We start from the raw sequence: 24,103 nt of genomic DNA, 5'->3' as shown, positions 1-24,103 counted from the left end.
GTGTTTCCTGTTGTCAAGATCAGAAACACAGTTCTAAAATAGACTCCCAGAGGCCCCTTGTATGTGAGTGGACTTGGTCTCCAGTGGATTCTCATCTTGACACCTCCAAAGTATTGCCACTTATAGCCCTGTAGCTCTTAAGCTTTTAATCACTCTGGCTGACAAACCTGGATGCTCACCAAAAAGTGAACTGTTTTAGAATAGCTCCAACTTTGGTTTCACATTGTTCTCACAATGTCTTCACGTAATACATGTAGTAGAAGGATTTGACCTATGAAAGTAACTTAGTAAATCATGAATAAAGTTATTAAAAGAGTCCTTGGGACATACCCAGACCATGTCCCACCTATATCATACACACACACACACACACACAAATACTTTGATCTCAGAAAGAGTTAAAGTACAGTTCTCTTGCAATCATTTTTAATTTTTAAAAATTATTTATTTATGATAGTCACACAGAGAGAGAGAGAGAGAGAGGGAGGGAGGCAGAGACATAGGCAGAGGGAGAAGCAGGCTCCATGCACCGGGAGCCCGACGTGGGATTCGATCCCGGGTCTCCAGGATCGTGCCCTGGGCCGAAGGCAGGCACTAAACTGCTGCGCCACCCAGGGATCCCCTCTTACAATTATTTTTAAATGAACTCTAAACATAGCTACATGTTTCTTACTTTAAATCTCTGACAGATTTTTATTTTTAAGATTATTTATTTATTTATTCATGAGAGACACACAGAGAGGCAGACATAGGCAAAGGGAGAAGCAGGCTCCCTCTGGGGAGCCTGGTGTGGGACTCAATCCCAGGACCCTGGGACTACGACCTGAGCCAAAGGCAGATGCGCAACCACTGAGCCACCCAGGTGTCCCCCAAATCTCTGATAGATTTAAAAAATGTTTTTAGGACTTCAGTTTCCTAAGAGGAAGAATGGTTTTTCATGTTTATGGAATTAAAAAGTAATGTTTTAAAATCAGGAAAATGACCAGTTTCTTCTCAAGTTTTGTTCCCTGAATACTCACCAGATGTTTTAGAAAGCTTTTTTTAGACCTTAACTCTTAGAGATGGCTAGTGCCCTAGGATGCTTTACCTAAATAGGGATGACTTTTATCTGGGAATCTGTTGGTCATTGATGTATGGTTGGTAAGATGTAAGTTACCATCTATTAAAGAAATGAAAGATAGACTTGTAATGTTCAGATTAAGTTAGCCTATGCTGGGTTAACACACCAACTTCCAAAGCTCAGTGGCTTAACACATACAAATGTATTTCTGGCTTACACAAGTCTGCTTTGGGTCCAGCTCCTGTGGGTCATCTATCATCTAAGTTCACGTCTGCTCCAATATTATGACTCCGCCTTCTTAAGACTTGGCTTTCCATGCTGCTGTTATTCATGTTCTCTGGTTCTACCTTCTTGGAGACACATTCCTTCCATTATCCTTCTTGGCCACATGTAAAGTTGACATGGGGCATATGCTCTCTTTAGGGGCTACAAAGCTTTCTCATCCAAGAAGAATTGGTAGACCAAGGGCCATTTTAAGTTTCATGTTAAATCATAGGCCTTTTTTTTTTTTTTAAACTCCAGACTCAGGTTTCTTTGGCAACAAATGACCTAAAAAATCTTGCTAATCTTTTCATAATCTACTTCCCGGTATGTGCCAATGACCACACTTAGGATTTATTCCCAGATTTTCTTAAGTCTTAAATTTCTTTGCTCTCTCACCTCCATCCTTCTCAACTCAATGTGCCTATCAGGCTTTGGAGGAGGATTGATTTTTTTTTTCATACTCCTCCTCCTCCTCCTTCTCCTCTTCCTCCTTTTTTTTAAGAGAAAGCAGGGCAGAGGGATAGGGAGAAAGAGAATCTTAAGCAGGCTCCACACCCAGTGCAGAGCTCTTCACAGAGCTTGATCTTACAATCTTAAGATCATGACCTGAGTGGAAATCAAGAGTCAGAAGCTTAACCAACTGAGCCACCCAGACACCCCCCCCTCCTTTTTTTCTTTTTTTCTTTCTTTTTTATAATTATTTATTTATTCATGAGAGACACACAGAGAGAGAGGCTGAGATACAGGCAGAGGGAGAAGCAGGCTCCATGCAGGGAGCCCGATGTGGGACGCGATTCCGGGACTCCAGGATCAGGCCCTGAGCTCAAGGTAGGCTTTAAACCGCTGAGCCACCCAGGGATTCCCCCCCGACCCCCCTCCTTTTTTTTCTAATGGAAATTCCCTCCAGGGCAACTGTCCCTAAACTTCTATCTTACTCCTCTGCCATCTCAACACATTGCTTCTTTCTGCTAAGTCAGAGGAAGAATGCATAGGTTCCCTTATACGTTATTTTCACTTATGGCTCATCAGAACTACTCACATGTCTCCTACCAATCTGCATGGTAGGCTGGGAGGTATGGTGTTCTGTATGCATAGGAAAGAAAGAACTCCTTCAAATCCAGAGTCATTGGGCAGCCCAGGTGGCTCAGCAGTTTAGCGCCACCTTCAGTCCAGGGCATGATCCTGGAGACCAAGGATTGGGTCCCAAGTCAGGCTCCCTGCATGGAGCCTGCTTCTCCCTCTGCCTCTCTCTCTCTGTGTGTGTCTCTATGAATAAATAAATAAAATCTTAAAAAAAAAATCCAGAGTCATAATATGTTAAAACAAGAAGAGTATTTCAAAGTAATCTAGTCCTATAGTTTTAGTTTAGAGATGAGAAAAATTAGATGCTAAAACATTAATCTATAATTACAAGTATTTATGAATTCTTATTCATCCAGCACTAGACCCAGGTTTTCTTGAAGTTCAGTCCAGGAGTATAGCTACTGCTTTCTAATCCTACCATTATAACACTTTCCAAGTCATTAGAACAACTAGATTTGCATTTCAAGGTAGCATTCAAATATGTTTATGAACACGTATGTGGATATTAGCCATTCTTCATCACTCACTCACTGATTCATCATTCATTGAGTCAGTGTGTTTGAACTGATGCTAAACAGAAGATATATAGATACAAACCCTATTCTCCTTGTCTTTAAGGAAGAATGTCAGAAAAAAGAGTAAACAGAAGATATTGATATAACATATAAGTGCTAGAATAAGTTATATACTGACACTGGAGCAGAAGTAGATCTCTCAGAACATGACATAAAGACAGCTTCTTGACATGGTATAAAGGAATCATAAGAAATCATGCTTCCACGTTTTCATGAGGCCAGACATAGGTTCCATAGTTTATAAGCAATGTGCCTTTGGCAAGTCTAAGCCTTACCTTTTTCAATTATAATGGAATTAATCATACCTGTCTTGCAAGGTTGATGTATGAAATAAATTAGTATATGTAAAGTACTGCCCACACTTCAGCATTTAGTAGGCACTCAGTAAATGGTAGCAATTATTGTTATTCATGATTTTACTTAAGTAAACACAGGATTCAGAATACCTGAAATGTCACATTCACTACTAATGATGGATTAATTAAGTCAATACCAAATATAATTAAAGTAAATGGAAAATATTATTATAAAGTACATGGAAAATATATTTATTACATTGGAAAATATCATTTTCCACCTCCCCCCCCATTATTAGCATTATAACATTACAGAAAGAATAATGGTTGGTAACATAGATTCATGACTTAATATTATAGATGTTGTGCCTTACGTGGTTGATCTCATTTAAGCCTCACAGTATTTATCATCAGTGCTATCAGGAAATTGAGATCCAGAAACTTTGAGTAATATGCTCATATTGACAGGAGGGCTATTAATTTATTCCCACAAATGGTAACTTAAGTACTTTCTAGTGCCCACTGTGGTATATATAAATGCATGCATGAATATGCATGAATAATGAATGCATGATTTCATGCATGCATGCATGAATGAATTAATATAATGTCTGGGGTATTGAATATATGAAATAATTTTGTAAAATAGAAAAGAAAATAGGAGTGCCTTGGTGGCTTAGTTGGTTGAGCACCCAACTCTTGGTTTTGGCTCAGGTTGTGATCTCAGGATCATGAGATCAAGCCCTGCATAGGCTTCACACTCAGCGCCAAATCTACTTGAGGTTTTCTCTCTCCCTCTCTTTCTGCACCTCTCCCTCTAAATAAATAAATAAATAAATAAATAAATAAATAAATAAATAAAACTTTAAAAACATACAAAAGAAACCAAAATAAGAACTATGAAAAATGCTGATACATGAGGGGGGGAAAAAAAAAAAAAAACCTCCAAAGACCAGAAATATATTTCACACATTTTAACCGCAACTTGAAATACCACCAGGGCCCCACAGGCCTGGTGATCTGCTGCTAATCCATGGATAAGCATGGTATTTGCAATGCCTTTTCTTTGAGCTCAGCAAATATTTATTATAAGAGTACTAGGCTAGGAGCTTACAATCTAATGAAGAGGATTAGAGAGGGATACCAGAAACTATAATACCAGACAGATTAAAGTAAATGAAGTAAGTTAAAAGAAAAATGATGTGTCATCATAAAGGCTTCAAGGAAGGAAAATGTATATTTGACAAGTTGCATCACATGAATAGTACTATTCTTCCAATTTGTCCCATCCCATCACCCACTAGAGGGAATGAACATGCATCCAACCATGCACGCTCCCTAGACAATTCTTATTCAAGGCTTAAAGACAGAGTTAGGAGGTAACCTCTAACTCTGGCTACTCCAAAGCCTCATGTCCTGCCACTTTCCCCCTTATTTTTTAACATCTTGCTGCATTAGTGATCCTCAGTTCATTGATGTACCAAGCTCCTATTTCTCACCTATCCTTTGCATATGCTGATGTCACCATATGACAATTCTCTTTTATCCAGTTTCCCTATTCTTCCCTTTCACTAATCAAAGTCATTGCTTTGAGGGACTATGCTCTTTTCCTTCACAGCTCTCATCTCTATAATTGCAAACTTGTTTTTTTTTTTTTTTTTTTTTTTAAATTTTTATTTATTTATGATGGTCACAGAGAGAGAGAGAGAGAGAGAGAGAGGCAGAGACACAGGCAGAGGGAGAAGCAGGCTCCATGCACCGGGAGCCTGATGTGGGATTTGATCCCGGGTCTCCAGGATCGCGCCCCGGGCCAAAGGCAGGCGCCAAACCGCTGCGCCACCCAGGGATCCCCATATAATTGCAAACTTGTAATCAATGTAAGAGTCGGCAGGACTCAGTAGGATGCAAACAGCGCTTTCATTTTTCTTTGTCCATATTTTTTATTTTTATTTTTTATTTTTTTAAAGATTTTATTTATTCATGAGAGACACAGAGAGAGAGAAAGAGAGACACAGGCAGAGGGAGAAGCAGACTCCCCCATGCAGGGAGCCTGACGTGGGATTCGGTCCCGAGTCTCCAGGATCACATCCTGGGCTGAAGGCAGCCCTAAACCGCTGAGACACCAGGGCTGCCCTGTCCATATTCTTTAAAAAGTGCCTTCTGGGGATCCCTGGGTGGCGCAACAGTTTGGCGCCTGCCTTTGGCCCAGGGCACGATCCTAGAGACCCGGGATCAAATCCCACGTCAGGCTCCCGGTACATGGAGCCTGCTTCTCCCTCTGCCTGTGTCTCTGCCTCTCTCTCTCTCTCTGTGTGTGACTATCATAAATAAATAAAAATTTAAAAGAAAAAGTGCCTTCTGGCACATGTTGTTTGGTATCACCAAGCCTTGGGGAAATCACATAGTTCCTCTAGAAACTTTTGGGTACTTACAGATGGGCTCATTTTTAGGATTTAAAAAGAAAAAGCCAGTCCAAAATCAAAACTGTATATCTTATCCAATTCAACTCTTTGACAAACTACAACTTTAGGCTAAACCAGGATCAGAAGATCCCTCTAACTTTCTGCAGGTCCCTTTTACATGAAAATACCACTATCTGGGTCACTTTGCTATCTTGTGAGGAATGGATGGGAAAAGAAAGTAGAGGTGTCTATAGTTTGTTTGTTTGTTTGTTTGTTTGTTTTCCTGGAAGACCTTTTTAAAAAAATAAATATCTTTTGAATGGGTAAGCTCATTCTATGACTTGTAGACTATATTTCCTTCTGCCTGAAACAATGAAATGCTAGAGTACCATTTGGACAAAATAACTGTAGACCACCCTATAAAGTAGAGGGAGTTGCACATTATTTCAACCATGTGGTGCCTGATGGTGAACACTCATTCTGGATGTTTTCACAAATCTTTGTCACCATTCCCCCACCTCACTGCATGCTCCTCCTCCTCCCTTCCCATGTCCCATTCATTTCCCTTTGTATCCTGTAGTGAAGCAACCAATGAGTCTTCTTCTATCTGTGGTCTCCTCACCTAGGCCTCTTGGATATTGGCTTCTTTGTCTTGTTTCATACATTTACTGCCTATAAAAGACCTTACCTCTAGTTTCAGATATCAAAGCCCTGCCAAATTCAGCTTTAAGTTTGATGGCATCTGACTATTATCCTTCTAAAATACCTATGGAGGACCAGAAAATGGATATAAGTTTAGAATGGCATGGAAAAACTACAACAATCAGTCAACCTACAGCACCAATCTCGGGGCAATGTCCACTAAATAAAATGAAAGCACAGTCATCTGCTATTGTGTAGCTCAGAAAGAAAGTCCCCCCCACCCCAAAAATAAAGCATATGTGATTTATATTATACCATGGGTCTAAGATACCTTTTTGTCTTGTCACACAAATAATTGTGTTAGGTTTCTATGGAATCAGTAGCTTAGAGGTTGCTCAGACAACAGCAGAAGAAAAACATGAAAGAATATTAATCTTAATTCAAGCTAGTGGTTACATACATTTTTTTTTAGATGTGCCAAATTCAATTGTCATTAAATGACTGAAGAAAGTGTTCAAATGACTGAAGAATGTTTTCACTTAGAGGAGGGAAAAAGCATCAATAAAGCTATCAGATACATAGTTTATGTTAACTCCTGTCTCTCATTACTGCACTGATTACAGTTCAGTGGCCAACAACCTTGGTTATAGAAATTTTGAAGAGTTTCTGAGTGATTCCACCTTCATAGAGGAGATGTTCCAAGGAGGGTTTCTGTCATTAGAATTGCAGCTTTAAGATCTATAGTAGTTTTAATTTAATTTTGTTGGTAGTAAATAATGAAATTTTCTTTACAGCAACAGTTTGCTACACTTTTGGATGATTTAAGTTCCAGATACATTTTATAGAGCAAAGATATTAACAAAGGGAAATTGCAGCCTTGGTTAAAAATACATCAGTTATATTTCTCAGCTGTTCCTTAAATACAGCATGTTCATTTAAAAGCTTTGCTGCACAACATTCTCTTGATTTGCATTATTCTACAGGAAAGTATGTGAGTGCATAGCATACTGAGTGAGTAGTGGGTTGAATGTAGCCCTCAAAAAGTTATGTCCCTGTCCTAACCCCTACAATCTGTGAATGTAAGCTTCCTTAGAAAAGAGGTCTCTGTAGATGGAATTAAGAAGGTCAAGATGAGGTTTATTATCTGACTGGGCCCTAAATCCAAAGACAGGTGTCCTTATAAAGAAAAGTTGAGGGAGATTTGAGATAGATGAGAAGGAGACAGAGACACAGAGGACAAGGCCAGGTAAAGACAGAGGTAGAAATCAGAGCAATGCATCCACATGGAATGTCTGGAGCCACCAAAAGCTGGTAGATGCAAGGCAAAATTCTCCCTCAGAGTCTCAGAAAGGAGTTGAGTCCTGCCAACACCTAGATTTCAGATTTTTAGCCTCTGGAACTGTGAGAGAATGAATTTCTGTTTTTTTAATCCATTGAGCTTGTAGCAATTTATTACTGCAACTCTAGGAAATTAACACACTACCTATTCTGTATATTCTTGTAGGTTTTGATTTCATGTTATTATAGCCTATTTACAATATAATAAAGTATGCTGTTATATTCATATTTCAAAATGATTTTGCAGTTAGAGTAAATAACAGTGTAAGATCTATGCATTAAAACATTTATAGAATGTCTACTATGTACCAGGCCCCTTGTTAGGTGGGGAGTAGCCAATCATAGGCATAAACAGCATCAGTGACTTTAGATGTAGTTCATCTCATTTATGTTGGAGAAACTAAGACTCACTGCAATATCAATGTATTGGCCAGTAGTTGGGGAAATCATCCTTTGTGGATGGATCTGTTAACCAGATTATTAGATTTTCCTCTTTGGAGCTAAGAACAAAATTATTAATCATAATGGTGGCAGACAAGGCATAGATACACACATTATCACTTAAAAGGAAGTCAACATGCCAGCCAAAAAACTGTTCACCCAGGCTCCACTGCATAGATATTGATTTTTGAAGTGACTAGTTAAATTCCTGTCTTAATACTTATTCTTTTCCTTTACTTAAAAACCACAACTCCTAAAAATAATAGGGCAGAAAGGAAAGTTACCAGACTGTGCACATTATAGCGTGTAAGATGTGTATCCAAAAACTAAAATGCCATGATGAGAGGAAGAGTGTGGAAGTACATCATTAATGTGGGGAAAGAGCAGATTTTTATTTTTTATTTTATATTGTATAGTGTTTGATCATCAGAAAAAGCAGCACAGGGTAAGGGCTCTGGGGAGTAAAAGATCTTTACACTAATTCAGGTTAGTCATATGAGATAAATACTGAATGTGGGAAGTATGTATACAAATATTAAAATGGATTTGAAAATACATTAAAGTATTTCCTTGGGGCAGGGCACTGTGCTATGTGCATTGATGTTGAAATTCTACTTGTAGCTCGTGATCCAACCAAATTATATATCATATATGAAAGTTTTTCTACTGAAATAACTTCTTTATCTTGTAATACACAATACTAATTATGATCTATGTAACAAGTCGAGCATTCTCAATCTCAATGGCATTGATACTGAGATTCTCAATCTCAATCTTTGGTGTCAGTCAGCAAAGAAGACAGAAAATTAGAAAATCTTAGCAGCCCACGCTTTGGAGAGCTACTACTATCTCATTATACATAATCCATAAGGTGGTAAATGCAGTGTCTTACAATTTTGTAGTAAATGGTATGCATGCTGAGATATTTGGGAAAAGCCTACTGATGTTTGTAATGAGTTTGAAATGCTTAAACACAAGAAAGATTTACACATAGAGATATGAATAGATGGATAGATACATAACAAAACAAGTTTAGTGAAATATGAGTGAGAGAATGTAGGTGGCAGGTATTTTTATGTTTACTGTGAAATTATTTCAACTTTGCTGTATGTTTGAAAACATTCATACCTTAATCTTTGAAAAAATGCTAGTTGTGCCTCTTTGGCCTGATTTGAATTACAAGTGATATTACTTCTCAAATATCTCATTTTAAAAGGGAGAAAATTTGAAATTTATCTCAGAGAAGTTAGTTCTTGGCTTCAACTAACTGGCCACAAATAGAAGAATTATTTATGGAAGGTTAATTCTAAAAGAGAAGAGACTACCTGATACTTTGTTTCTTGATCTTTTAACAAAGATGATTTTGGTATTCATGTAAACGGTACAAACATTTAAATTTTCCTCCACTTCCTGATACTTTTCAATACCCACATAACTTCTTCTGAAGCTATTTTTGAGTAGATCTAATAAGAACCCTTTTGGTACCTTGTGGGGATCCCAGGAACCCAGCAGAAATAACCATTTGCAGGGCTGGATTACCTCCAGGAGACACTAAGCATGTGCCTACAAATCACTGGCTATTTCAAGTAAAATGACAGAACGGTTCTCTTTGAAACATCTGTTGTATTGGGCACTTATTACGTGCAAAGCCCCATTCTCAACACTGGGAGTTCAAAGATGAGTCAGGCATTAAATTTGTCCTTTAGTAGGATTCATGTAATAGTCTAACTGTGCTGCTACCTTATGGCACATAGGACGTTAGTTGGGCCATGAGTGGAAATATTATGGAAATGCTGATTAAATTAACAATAGGAGTCTGCATGTAGAATACTATTTTTTTCTCTCCATTCTCACCAATGTCTCCTCATCTAGGAATTTCCATATGTTTTACCCATATCCCCTATCCAAAGAAAGTGAGAATATCCTCTAAATTAGCAACTTTAAACCTATCTGGTGTTTATTAGGCCAGTTCAGCTTCAATATCAAGTTATTCTTATAAAAAGACATAATCGTAACCCTTTATTATATGGTGGCACTTCAGTAATCTAAATCAAATTCTTAAATCATATAAAATTAGGAAATAATTCATATAAAATGAAGAAATAACCAGTTGAGGTAAAATGACATACACATAGGAACTTCAACTCTCAAGTTGTCATACCTATGAATGACTCACCACATCTTTGAAGTTCCAGAGTAGAACTGAAACCTATAAAAATAGATATAAATTTTAAATTGCTCTAACTCGTAAATTTCAGATATAAATTATAGTGCATTACAGCATAGAATATTCCTAAAATTACTTGCTTTCTCAATGGATCACTCCTTTATTTCTCCATACCAAATACATAAATATCTTTCTTTCCAACCTGCTTAACACTGCAGACTTCCTACAAATGGTTCATCTGGCCACCGTAGTTTCCTTTCAACATTCATTCTTGCTCCTCCTTGATTCATTTTTCTTGAGGTTGCCAGATGTATTTGATTTTTTAAAAAAAATTCCCTAAGACTCTACAGATTTCTCATCTCCTGGACAGAATTCAAGGCTGACTTGTAAGGCTCCAGAAGAAACAGTCCCTGCTTATCCTTCTTCCTGTCTCTTTCCTTGTTTTACTTACTTTCTTCCTATTATCAATATATATATTTAGTTTATTCTGTGCACCGGGTGGTCTTAATAGATGCTATCTGTACAGATATTTTTTATTTTTATTTACTTTTAATTTTTAAAAAATATTTATTTATTCATGATAAACACAGAGAGAAAAGCAGAGGGAGAAAGGCAGAGGGAGAAGCAGGCTCCATCAGGGAGCCCAATGTGCGACTTGATCCCAGGACTCCAGGATGAAACCCTGAGCCAAAGGCAGATGCTTTAACCACCAAATCACCCAGGCATCCCACTGAAGATAATATTATTATGCAAGAAATCCTAAAAATGTATTGAAAGACATTAAAGATTCTTTAATGAAGAGATATGCCACATACATGGATTAGAATATAGTAAAGAGCTCAATATTGTACAGAGATTGTTTCCAAGTTGATCTATAGATTCAATTAAATTCCATCAACTCTTTTGTTATGTTTTGGGTTGATCTTTGTGGAACTTCACAAAACAATACTAGAATTTATATGCTAAAGCAAATGGCAAAAAATGTCCAAGTCAATCCTAAAGATAATATCTTGGTGGAGGGGATCCCTGGGTGGCGCAGCGGTTTAGCGCCTGCCTTTGGCCTAGGGCGCGATCCTGGAGACCCGGGATCGAATCCCACGTCGGGCTCCCGGTGCATGGAGCCTGCTTCTCCCTCTGCCTGTGTCTCTGCCTCTCTCTCTCTGTGACTATCATAAATAAATAAAAAATTAAAAAAATATATATCTTGGTAGAACTTGCCTTACTAAATAAAATAAATAGATAAATATGGCTTTCATAATTAAGGACATGTGATATCCTAAGAAGGACAGAAATTTTAAGAATGGAATTAAGACAGTGATTCTAGACAAGGATCCACAATTATGGAAACTCAATTTACAATACTGTTAAAATGTTGTTAGATCATTAACAAAATAATTTACTCTTCAATGAATGCTGCTGAGATAATTAGTCATCTACATGGAAAAAATATCAATTGGACCCTAAATCACACTATGTACACAAATCAATTTCACTGAGGTGAAAGGCAGTCTACAAAAGAATATTTTGGAGAATATCTTTATAATCTCAGGAAGTAGAGAGGTGTTTTGAAAGATTTTATTTATTTATTTAAGAGACAGAGTGTGTGAGCAGGGAGAGGGGTAGAGAGAGAGAGAGGGAGAGAATCTCAAGCCAACTCCCTGCTGAATACAGATCCTGATCAATATCAGGCTTCTGAGATCACGACCTGTGCTGAAACCAAGAGTTGGACAGTTAACCAACTAAACCACCCAGGCATCCCAGGAAGTCAAGAGATTCTTAATCTTATAAAGTTACAACCTTAAAAAAAATCACTATTTATTTGTACTAATCCTTAGAATTTCAGTATGCCAAGAGTGTTCATAAATAAAAGAGAAGCACAAAATTGGGAAACACTAATATCTCTAACACATATAACTAAAAATAATTACTTAGCAAAAAAGAAAGAAATTGAGACAAATGAAAAAAAAATAAAACACCTACAATCCAATAGAAAAACTAGCAAATGTGATTCTCAGAGTAAAGGGTTACAGAAGTGCAGATTGAAATCCTGAGGAGATACCACATTCACTCACACATACTGACAAAAGCAAAAAGCCTTTCAAGGAGCTACCAGTAGCCAAAGCTAGAGCAATTTGAGCAGCACAATAAATAAAATAGTGTTGAATTATAACCAAAATATAAAATATAGATGAATTTACATCAATCATATAAATGATTGAATAAATAGAATAGTATAAATCTCCCATGCGGAAAAATTCCAAATAATTTGTATTGATACTCCACCCTCAGGGAGCTAAAGCATATCCTCCTCTCTATAACTGTGCACTACTGCACAGTGATGTCCTTTCAAATAACACAATTATGGAAAAAAGGGGAAAAGAGTAACTTTGCAGTGAAGGAATCTGACAAACACTACCTTGGCCAGGTGATCAAGGTCAACATCAGCAATAATAAGTCATGTTGATAACATGTGTCCCTGCAGTGATTTGATGAGAATGGTACTCTACCTCTGTGGTCTTCTTCCCAAGAATACATAGTCCCAGTGTAATCATGAGAACAAACATCAGACAAATCTCAATGGAGAGACATTCTACAAAATACCTGACCAGTACTCTTACAAACTGCCAAGATCATCAAAAACAAAAATAAAATCTGATTAACTATCACAACCAAGAGGAGTCTAAGGAGACACGGGACTAAATATAATATGGGTATCTTCAATGATATCTGGGAACTGTAAAAGGACATTAGGAAACAACTATAAAAATCTGAATACAGTGTAGACTTTCATTAATGACAATGTCTCAGTATTATTCATGCATTAAATATAATAGCATATCATGGGATCCCTGAGTGGCTCAGCGGTTTGGCGCCTGCCTTTGGCCCAGGGCGCGATCCTGGAGTCCCGGGATCGAGTCCTGTGTTGGGCTCCGGCATGGAGCCTGCTTCTCCTGCCTGTGTCTCTGCCTCTCTCTCTCTCTATGTCTATCATGAATAAATAAAAAAACAAATAAATCTATAAATAAATAAATATATAATAACATATCATACTAAAGTTAATGGAAGAAATTTGGTATGGGGCATACTGTACTCTCTTCGCAAGTTATCTATTAATTTTAAAGTGTTCAAAAGTAAAAATGTAATTAAAAGTATTTCAACATCAATGTTGGCATGGATGTGGATCTACTCAAAAACAGACACACTGTTGGTGGAAGTGTCTATTGTTTTAATCAATTTGGCAAACAGGTTGGCATTATGTAGTCAAATTGAAGATGGGCAAGCCCTACGACCCAGCAAAGTAGTCCCTAGGATAATCCCTAAAGATTGTACCCGGACACATGTGTGAAAATGTTAATAAATGCCAAATAATGAAAAAGGTACAAGTGCCTATCAAGAATATAGGATAAATCAAGGACTAGTCATGCAGTTGAATGCCATATACAGTGAAATGAACTATAGTATAGTTATGTATAATTGGATAATTCTTGGGAATATGAGTGAAAAAGCAAGTCACAATAAAATATAACTGTTAAGATTTTATTGAGTTGATTTGAAATCTGCAAACTAATCAGTATGTTGTTAGGGATATCCATGTGAGGAAAAATTATGGTGAAAATCATGGGAACTTGAGAGGAGATAACTGAGGGATACAGAGGGGCCTTCAAAAGTAATGTTAATATATCTTCTTAGGCTGTGAGGTGGGCAAAAGGGTTCGTTGTGTCCTTATTCTTTAACTCTTACAATTTCTCACAAATAACATTGTTCCTACTCAAATTTGCTTATAGAAATTATTCGTAAAGTTAAGTGGGAGCTGCTTATTCACTCCAAACCTAACAGCACACAGAGTCCCCCTGGTATGCCTTCTTCTGTGGGAATAGGAAATGCATCAAAAGCCCCATCTTTGAATCTAACAGCTAGGAAGATGTACTTATCTATCTGTAAGCAATTGATTCATTTTGGCATTTGGGGAAGAGAGAGAGAGAAAAGATGCTTATAAGTAGTTCAGGGAATAAACCTTGGCTGATAATTCTTTTAAGATGACAAAACCCTGTTCCTGTTCTTATATGTCTCAGGATCCTGCCTGTGGCCTTTAGATCTTCCAATAATGGCAAGTTTAAAGCCAAACGAAAATGTCCTTAGAAAGACAAACCCTGAGGGTCGAAAAGTGGGAGGGCAGATGAGAAAAAAGGTGGAAGCTATTAAGGAGGTTGTTTGCATCTGCAGGAACAATCATTATGTCAATACTGTGTAGCACTTGTTTGCAAAGCCACTAATCTATTCTTTTTGTTCTGCAGAAGAGCATTTAGTCCTGACTGAAATCAATCAGTACAGCAGATTCCCTTGATTCAAAGTGATTGCTAACTTGATTCCCATGATCCAGAGTGGTTAATTGATTTTTTCATATATGGCATATAACCCAACCCAATCCTATGCATTATAACCAAACTGCCTAGAATTTCTGAGAAATTCTGTCTTTCATATGGGCTATAAAAATGAGGAAACATAAAGTTGGGTGCTGACGTAGCTATTTGACTATGCTAAAGGAGGATTCTTGGAATGCAGCCAAATTGGGAAAGGCAGATGGAAGATAGGGAAGAGTAACCAAATACCAACAACACCATTAAAGTCTGAAATCCAGCTGTACCTGAAGATGGACTCACTCCCTTGCAATCAAAAGACTCATAAGAAGAGGGCATCCTAACAGAAGATGTCTTTTGTCCCACTGTGGCAGAAGCAGGGATTAAAACAGGACTGGAAGCAGCCTGAGAATTGGATAAGATGATTCAACATAGAGCCTCTGAATTTTGGTTCTGCGCCTGGAAAATGGAATGAAAATTGTATACATTTTTTATGATTATACTTGCTGTCTGGTCTCCAACTAAACTGGTATAGCACACAGGCAAGAAGCTACTTCTGTCCATTAATTTCTTTTACTTCTAAGTTCTTAAGTGAGAATCTGAATCCTTTCAGTATACATGGGGAAGGTTTGTACTAGAGTCTTAGGAAGGTGTATTGCTTGCTCTTCCAAAGTTTGATAAGCAGATACTGAATGCCTCCCGGGGGGGAGGAACTACCTGAGGCCAAATAAAACACAGATAAATATATTTCCTTTCTGTCCTCTGAGACCACTGTTGACTAAAACCATACATTTATTTATAGCTTCCAATTCTGGCTTCACCCTTTACTAGTATTAAAAAGAAAAAAAGTAAAGAGCGAAAGGAAAATAAAAGAAGAGAGAAGAAAACCATAGGTACAAAATGGCATCACTTACAGTAAGGCCCCAAGTCAGTACACCAGGGCTTAATGCCTAATCTAATTGTAATTTCAACCTCCCCCAGAAATACAGTCTTGACCAGTCAGGAATTTTCTGATCAGCATAAATGATGTAATCTGTCACATGGGCCTTCTCTACTCCCCAAAGGAAGATGAGTTAATCTGTTTAGTAAGACCCCTTTCTCTTTCCTCTAAAGGAAGGAAACATCTTTCATCTAAAGGAAGGAAACTGTTTCATCTTGCCTGAAACAGTTCTTTCTTTACTTTTGCTAATAACTTTTCCCGTCCTGCCTCCGTCCTATAAAAACCTTCCATTTCGCACAACTCCTTGGAGCATCCCTCTACTTGCTAGATGGGATGCCTCCAGATTCAAGAACCATTTAATAAAGCCAATTAGAACTTTAAATTTACCCAGTTAATTTTTTAATTAATTTATTTTTATTTATGATAGAAAGAGAGAGAGAGAGGCAGAGACACAGGAGGAGGGAGAAGCAGGCTCCATGCCGGGAGCCCGACGTGGGACTCGATCCCGGGCCTCCAGGATCGCGCCCTGGGCCAAAGGCAGGCGCCAAACCGCTGAGCCACCCAGGGATCCCTACCCAGTTAATTTTTTAAAACACTACTTAACATCCCAAAGCTCAGTTTCCCTATTTGTAAAGTAGTGTTTATAATTGACCCTATCCTATAAATTTATTGTTAGGATTAAATGCATTAATATAAAGTGCTAAGATTGACTGGCACATAGTTACACTATATACATGTATGTCAAACAAATATAAATATAAAGAAATAAATGAGAAACTCTTAGTCCAGATGAAAAGTTACACAAAACAGGGAAAGGAAAAAAGTGGCCAGAGTTTTGAATGTCTACTGTATGTCAGGCACTGTGCTTTACATTTTATTTACACGATCGTGTTGACCTCTTCTACATGGGTCGATTTTCAAAAGAGAGTCATATATTGAAACAAGAGTCATGAAAAGTCTTTTCTAAATACCCTATAATTATGAAGGTTATAATCAGTGTCCTGGGGGAGGCAGGACCATAGATCCAGTGAAAGTGGAGCCTGACTTTTCCTAACTTTTACTCGCATTAGGAACATCTGTGAACTTATTAAACTCTTCTTGACTTTCTCTGTAATTTCATCCCACACCTGTGGTGCCTTCAGAATAGAGAACCTCTCATGAGTTAGCCAAGTTTATTCTCACAAAACCTGCCCACTCATCCTAGCTGTGAAAGTGTTTGAGTTTTTCTTCAGCGCCTTGTGCCTTCTCTGTCTCAATGTCTTGGTAACATTTAATGAGCAACCAGAGACCATTTTCCTTGACACCCGCCCACCAGGAGAACATACCTATTAAATACTCCATCTCCCTGCTGCTTTCAGGACATTTTTGCTGTTCTGAAAGGTATTGCCTTTCATGTCCATGAGCTGTGAAGTAGAAGCTGAGCCTGGCTGGCTGTCCAAGTTCCTATTCTGAAGTTATTATCTGGTGCCCCGAGGCAAGAGTGGCTGGCAGCCCCTGATGGCAGCATCTGCACAGGGGCTGCAAGCTGCTATAATTGGCTTTCTTGCCTTTCACTCCCTGCCTTAATGAGGCTATGCCATGTTGGGCTTCACCCACCCACAACCTTTCAGTGGGACAGGTTCTCACTCCATATAAAGTTGATCAAGAGAAGCCTCAGCAGTTTAGCAAGGAGTTTTGAACTGAATAAGTCCATTGGAGGCTGAAGCAGGTCTCCTTGGTGCAATGTGTAGTAGCTGCCAAGTCAGCCAGGGGTTCATAAACGTGGGGGCCAGGGACCTTTGCCCTCAGGTAGAACTTTAGTCTCCATTCCCTGTTCTTTTGATTACTAAGACCTAAGATCACGGATGATCTATTTGCAGCACTCTTTGCTGTACATTTCATTCAATGCATTGAGTCCTTGTCTGAAACTGTTTGGACACAGTTTATGCACCTACTATTTTAATAATAGCTAATATTTATTTAGTGCTTACTATGTGTCAACCATGAATCTAAGAATTTTAGCCTAATTAGCTTCTTTGTTGTTCAGAGCAACCCTACGAGATAGGTATTATCATTATTTATATTTGCACATGAGATTTTAAAAATCTCCCAGCCACATAGGAAATAGGTTATGGACCTATGACTCAAATTTAGGCTGTCTGCCTTCAGCACCAGCACGTTTAATGACAGTGCCTCAAGATCAGGTCTGAGAACTGTTGGTTTTCCAAATCCTCCAGCAAATTGCCCCGCATTTCTCCCCTGGCCACATCTTCTTAGACATCCTTTGGATAACATGCAAATTGCCCCCGTCAGCTGTGGCTGATTGTACCAGGAATGCACACTTGACACACGATATCACAATCCAAGAAATAAGAATTAAGAAACAGACTTTAAATTACACAGTCGGACCCAATCTGGGGTTATAAGATCACATGGAGATAAGGTTCCCGTTTAAGGTGAAAATGCAAGAGGATCCTGAACTCACCTCCTCCCACAATAACATGGAATCTCCAGCTTGGAAGAATTTCTCTTAAAAAAACCACCACCACCACCACCACTACCACCACCGCCACACCTGGCTGAGGGATCCTTATGCATCCAGTAGAAAGAGGAGGCTCACAACAAAGTAGGAGAGGCTGGGGCACAAGTTCACCGTGGACTCCATTCTCGGTGCAGTCGTCCAGGAGGCAAGCAAAACCCAGAGCTTTGCCCTGCGGAGTGAAGGGTGTGAACGCCAGGCCAGACTCCTCCACCTATTATGACCCCCACCTGGGAGATGAGCCCCCCAAACATCTAGCTTTGAGAGCCAACAGGGCTGTGACCTGAGCCCCACAAGGCTGTTCTTAAACGCCTGGCATGGGATCCCTGGGTGGCGCAGTGGTTTGGCGCCTGCCTTTGGCCCAGGGCGCGATCCTGGAGACCCGGGATGGAATCCCACGTTGGGCTCCCGGTGCATGGAGCCTGCTTCTCCCTCTGCCTATGTCTCTGCCTCTCTCTCTCTCTCTCTCTCTGTGACTATCATAAATAAATAAATAAATAAATAAATAAATAAATAAATAAATAAATAAATAAATAAAAAAAAATTAAACGCCTGGCATGCTCCAACTCACCTGCCCTGGTTCGAGCGGCTACAGGGGCGCCCAACTTCACGTGGGAGAAGCTTCTTTGCTTGTCTCAGAGCCTCAGTGAGCGAGGCAGGCTTCTGCCTTGCACATCTGGGAACCTGCTGGGCTGCTCACGGGGGCTGGCAGGCTGGCGGTGCCCGCCTCGCTCCTGGGCACAGGTGCCTCCTGGAGAGCAGCTGGCGTCTGGGTGTTGGCGGCCGTTGCAGGAGGACGCCTGTGCGTCCTGGGCTCTGGTGGCCAGCGCGGCTCTTGCGGGAGAGTAAACCTTCCCAGGGCCGGGGGCGGCGCTTGGCACGCGCTGCCCCAGCTGCCACCTTCCAGACCACCAGGCGCTCTCGGCAGGGCTTGCGGGCCTGAACCCGCGGCTGGCACGGTCACGCGGCTCCCGGCAGGCTCCCGCCGCAGCGCAGGCGCCGAGAGCATGGAGCTTCCGCCTGAGGGGAGGCCTCGGGTGTGGCGCACACCTGCCTGAGGCCTGCGGACTTTCTCTCAGGGGAGGCTGGAGGATGCCATCCTTGTCTTCTCTCTCTCCCTCACTCACCCTGGCCAGATCTCCCAGAAAGGAGCTTACACACTGGTCTGGAGCCCCGATATTTCCAACTGCCCTTCAAGGGGCACCTTGTAGGCCACCTGGCCCGCTAGCCAGCCCCGTAGGACTGTATATGTCTGCATACTTTAAAACCTGCTGCCCGAGGGTCTGACTCCTCATCCTCCCCCTTGGAACACTGACTTGCCACATGCTCAACTGTGAAGGAACGAAATAGACCGCTTGGAGGATGGCAAAGGGTTGAGAGACAACCAAAGGCCAGGGCAGGCTTCAATGATTCATCTATAAAGGCCACACCTTCAAGAGTGGGAGAGGTGGCTGTTTTACTTAATAGACAGAAATAAAGAAAAAGAAGAAATAGAGGAGTATATTCCAAATGAAAGATTACATGGAGATGGGACTGGAGTAGTGGAGGCTGAGAAAAATCAAGGCCATTCCACCTCCAGTTTAGCATTAGCACAAGTACAGCCATCTTGGGCCCCTGTGAATAAGAGCTGAACTTTACAGGAAAAACTGCAGAATGTCCTTCGGAAAGACAACAGAGCCCACGCACGTGGTAGAAAGTCCCATATTAGAATGAGAACAGAGCTCAATGCCTTTGAAAGCCCTATTATCAGAATCTAAACAGAACTTGAGAAATTCCTCCACCCCTCTGAAAATCCCCTAGACCAGCCTATAAAAAACCCAGCTGTAACCCACTTCGGAGTCCAAGTCCTTGCTCCGCTGTGTGGGGTATACTTGGACCCAAGCTCGAGCTTGCAAATAAAGCCTCATGCACTTGCATCGGTGTTGGCTCCTTGGTGGTTTCTCGGATTCGCGATCCTGGGCACAACAGAGTCAGCATTTTTTTATTTCAAAACCACTGACAGAACACTTTTGGGCAGATGTATCAGGAAATGAATAACATTCCAGTGGTAAGTTACACAAAGATAGAAAAAAGGGGATAGAAACCTCATTTTTATCAGCAAGAGAGTGAACATCATTATTCCTAGACTATGGAGGAAATGTATCTAAAGCCAAGAGAGTGATGCATGTGTGCAGAGAAATCTAATGATAGAAAACTCTAAAATCCTTGATAACCTTCTTGAGAAACTCTAATCTCTCAAGAGACCCAGCTATCCTTGCTATACTTCTCACTAAGAGGTTCTCTAAGCTTCTACTGGAGACTTGTGATAAAGTCCCCGCCACCTTAAACCAGGTGAAATAACTTCTGTTCCTTGCAGCCTATGATGACTGACCAAGATATCCAGGATACATTTTGGTAAGCAGTTTCATTTGGTCCTAATGTTCCATGCTAGAGTTCACTCTCTAAGAATGAGAAATACAACCATGCTATGTTTAGTGGAATATTATGCTTTTGGATTTTGGTTTCCATATTTTAGCATATTTATAAGACCTTGGTTATTTGTGGCAATTCAGTTTCATTCACCTTATTACTGGCCTGGCCCCTCTCAGATTTTAGCTGGGGATTTACCATCTTCATTTCAATCCATCAGGTCTGAAAAGGCTGAATGCTCAGTTCAAAGGGCTACACTCATTGGGGATTTGCATTTCCCTAACCCTGGGGATTTTTGGAGAAAAGCAGAGGACTTAAGTCAACTCAATCAGAGGGAAAGAGTGGTAAGGGGAATTTGGATAAAAATGCTCACTTCTGGCTGAAAAAGTAAACCAGCAGGGATGTAGCCTTTGGGTTGCCAAAGGCTACTTTTTGTCCCCCTCAAGGGATAAGTCTATCTAAAAAAAAATAATCATTCTAGGAAAAAGGAAAGATGGAGATATTGTTTGAGCCTCTGTGGCAACTGTGCCTGAAGCTATATCTTTTCCTAGATTATTTAATTATATGCACCAAATGTTTTCTTTTTTATTTTCTATGCCAGTTAACTTGCAGTTTTCATATTGTAAAGTGAGAAAAGATACATATATAATGTTGGTCATCTATCTAATCATGGAAAACTACACACCACATTTTCAACATTGGTCATATGCTGCAGGTAGAGTTAGGAAAGTCCGGATGCCTGGGTGGCTCAGCGGTCTTTGGCTCAGGGTGTGATCCTAGGATCCAGGATCGAGTTCCACATCGGGTTCCTTGTACGGGGCCTGCTTTTCCGTCTGCCTCCCTCTGTGTCTCTTGTGAATAAATAAATAAAATCTTAAAAAAAAAAAAAGGAGGAAAGTGGAGATATTCATGATGAATCATCACATGATAAGATCTGATTGATGCAAAACCATTTGTAATTGCACATAGAAATGGATAGAGATATATGACACTACGCTCAATGAAGTGTTGACAGTGGTTTGACAGTGGTTCTCCCTGGGCCACAAGACTTAAGCTGATTTTTATATCTTCATATTTTAATGTATTTTAGTATTTTTAGCAGTAGGAAAATGTTATATTCAAAAAGTATAGTAGTTACAGATGTCAAAATTTACAGATGTCTTAATTTTTAACCAACTGACCATTCACTCTTCAATTTATTAACAGCTCTTTTGGCAACATGGGTTTAACAATGTTTTAAAATGATTCCTTGGAAAATAGGTTGGTCAAACCCTGGATTCAATGAAGTTGAATACATTTCTTTATAGACTATAAGTGTACATTATAAATCTCTAAGAGAGGGATTGAGTATTTAGTAGTTCCCAAATTTACTGGACTATGGAATATTCCATGAGAGTAGTCTAATATGGAATACATTTTGGGAAACACAAAGAAAATAAAACAACAGCAACATAAAGGAAGAAATATTAAGGCTTTTAATTCATATATCCTGGAGTCATATCCAAGACAGATGAATTATTTGATGTGTGATCTTGGACTTGTCACTTGCCTTCTCATGCTTCATGGTCTCACTGGCCTCCTTCCCAGGGCCATTGTGAGAGTCAACTGCAATAAATGTGATGGCACATTGAAAAAAAAAACAACAACAAACTTGTGCATTTTTATGTTACCTGTAGTATTTTCTTTCACAGTATATTTTCCAAAAATTTACAAAATACTGGAAACAAATATATTTTGTATATTTATGCGTTTCCCTATTGTGGCTAACACACACACACACAAACACCCTGAGGAAGTATATTCATGATTTTTTTGGTTCTATTTTGAAAGAACAACAGTTGTATTTTTTATGTGGAGCATAAATCATACTTTATTCTTACTGGGACCAAAAAGACAAAAATCCCTTAAAGAACTAGTAAACTTTCTGAATTAGTGAGGAAAAGGACAATGGTGAGAACAACTGTTTTGTTCATGTTTACTTCGGCCAGATCAAATAGAAGCTTACTTAAATGGGTTTAGGGGGGAAAAAAGGGGGAGTAATTATAAGGATATACGCTGTCTTCTAGACCAAGAATAAAGTAAAAGAGGCAGCAAATGAAACCAAACACATGGGAAACAAAGGCCAGATTCTTTCAGATTTCCTGAATATCCTTTTTATTCCTTTCATTCTTCCTTCTCTGGACAGCTTCCTTGGCTTTCCTATTTATAGGGCAGCTGAGGGCTGCTCACCAGTGTCTGAGTCTCCTTTTCTTTAATCCAGGTGACTAAGGAAGACAATGAGCTCTGTCAGCTGTAGTTAGAAATTCCCAAAGGAATGACTGTTATTGGTCTGGTTCAGGTCAGTATCCACCCTGATTCAATCAGCCATAGGTATGTGGCAATAAAGTAGGACATTTGGCTATCACGTATATGACTGGAGTCTGACAGCTCAGAGAAGGGTGTGTGTGTCCTAGGCACTCAAAGGAATCTTTCAGCTAATCTTGATCTTTCCTTTCTCCCTCCTCTGAGCTGAGAGTGGAGGCGGGTCTGTTAGCTTCTCGTAACCCTCCAAACCTGGGGAATCTTGCCAGGATGGGATTAGGGCTGCAGCAGCGATCTGGATCTGGATCTTCTAGTTCAGACTTACCCAAATATCTGTCGAAAATATGGCTAAGGATTCAGTGGAGGAAGAATCATGATCAACGAATAAGAAAGGGGAGTAATTCAACATCCATTTTCCTTTGGTTTTGAATGCATGTTATGACTGTTGCTTTGGCAAAGGTAGTAACAGTCTATATCATTTAAATTCATTTGTATTTGCTAACCTTCAAACCAAGCACATAATGTCACAGACATCTGTAGTAAAAGAAATACAAAGTTGTGATTCATGATAAAGGACCCTAATGTAAAATTTGAAATAAATAATTAATTATTCCAACTTATTGTAATACATAAACATTTATTGAATGCTTAACATATGGCAAGTGTGGTGGTAAAAGGCTTACATGCATTGTCACGTTTAACCTTCACAATAATTTTGTGAGGTTAGTACCATTTTCATTCCCATTAATAAAACTGAGGCTAAGATGTTCAGGAGCTTACTTAGGGGTACCTATGTCATTCTTGGTGGATTGGAACCCAGGTTGGTTTGGGTCTAAACCTGAGCCCTCATCTGGATACTATACTACCTTACAAGTAAAAAGTTCATTTTTCAAATCATTGAGAGATAGCTGGGAGCTGACTGCTACAGAGGACAGTGACCTAAGACTCTGCAAAATGACAGAAAGTATTGGAACACATATGAGGCCATATGTGGTCCTTGTGGCAAATTCATATTCTGCTCCTGACCACTCTCAGTGACCCAGCTTCCACAGAGGCTAAGATTTGGCAAGCCTAGACTTATAGGTTAAGCTCTGCTCTTCAGAAAGTTGACAGTTTATTTCCCTCATTGCCACCAAGTAGACTGGGAAAAGAAGATTACAATTTGCATAAAGGAGCTTCAGTCCTAGATGATCCTAATTCAGAATTAAGTAATAGTGTAAAATAAAAACAGAGGAAGGAACAGTGCCCAACTTAATAATTCTATACTACACAGGAAAGATGACTTAGAAATAGAACCAGATTCATTGCA

The 24,103-nt window shown here is 39.4% G+C and overlaps 1 long non-coding RNA gene across 8 annotated transcripts in view; it reads left to right on the top strand.

Annotated features, from left to right (window-relative positions):
• Positions 1–24,103, top strand: part of LOC140609906 (uncharacterized) — a 170,539-nt gene that overhangs the window by 83,475 nt on the left and 62,961 nt on the right. For 2 of the 8 annotated variants that reach the window (XR_012011622.1, XR_012011623.1), the window contains exon 10: positions 6,375–6,824. The exons of 1 other annotated variant lie outside the window; for it this stretch is intronic. This is a non-coding gene — a long non-coding RNA (uncharacterized lncRNA). Of the gene's footprint in view, positions 1–6,374; positions 6,825–13,418; positions 14,534–14,563; positions 15,716–24,103 lie in introns of those variants that run through there. 5 more of the 8 variants (XR_012011624.1, XR_012011626.1, XR_012011625.1 and 2 more) reach the window with 4 other exon arrangements.

The sequence above is a fragment of the Canis lupus genome, chromosome 19 (assembly GCF_048164855.1).
Source record: "Canis lupus baileyi chromosome 19, mCanLup2.hap1, whole genome shotgun sequence".
NCBI classification, from domain to species: Eukaryota; Metazoa; Chordata; class Mammalia; order Carnivora; family Canidae; genus Canis; species Canis lupus.
The sequence above is the reverse complement of the archived record's forward strand: the minus strand, read 5'-3'. Positions and strand labels throughout refer to the sequence as shown.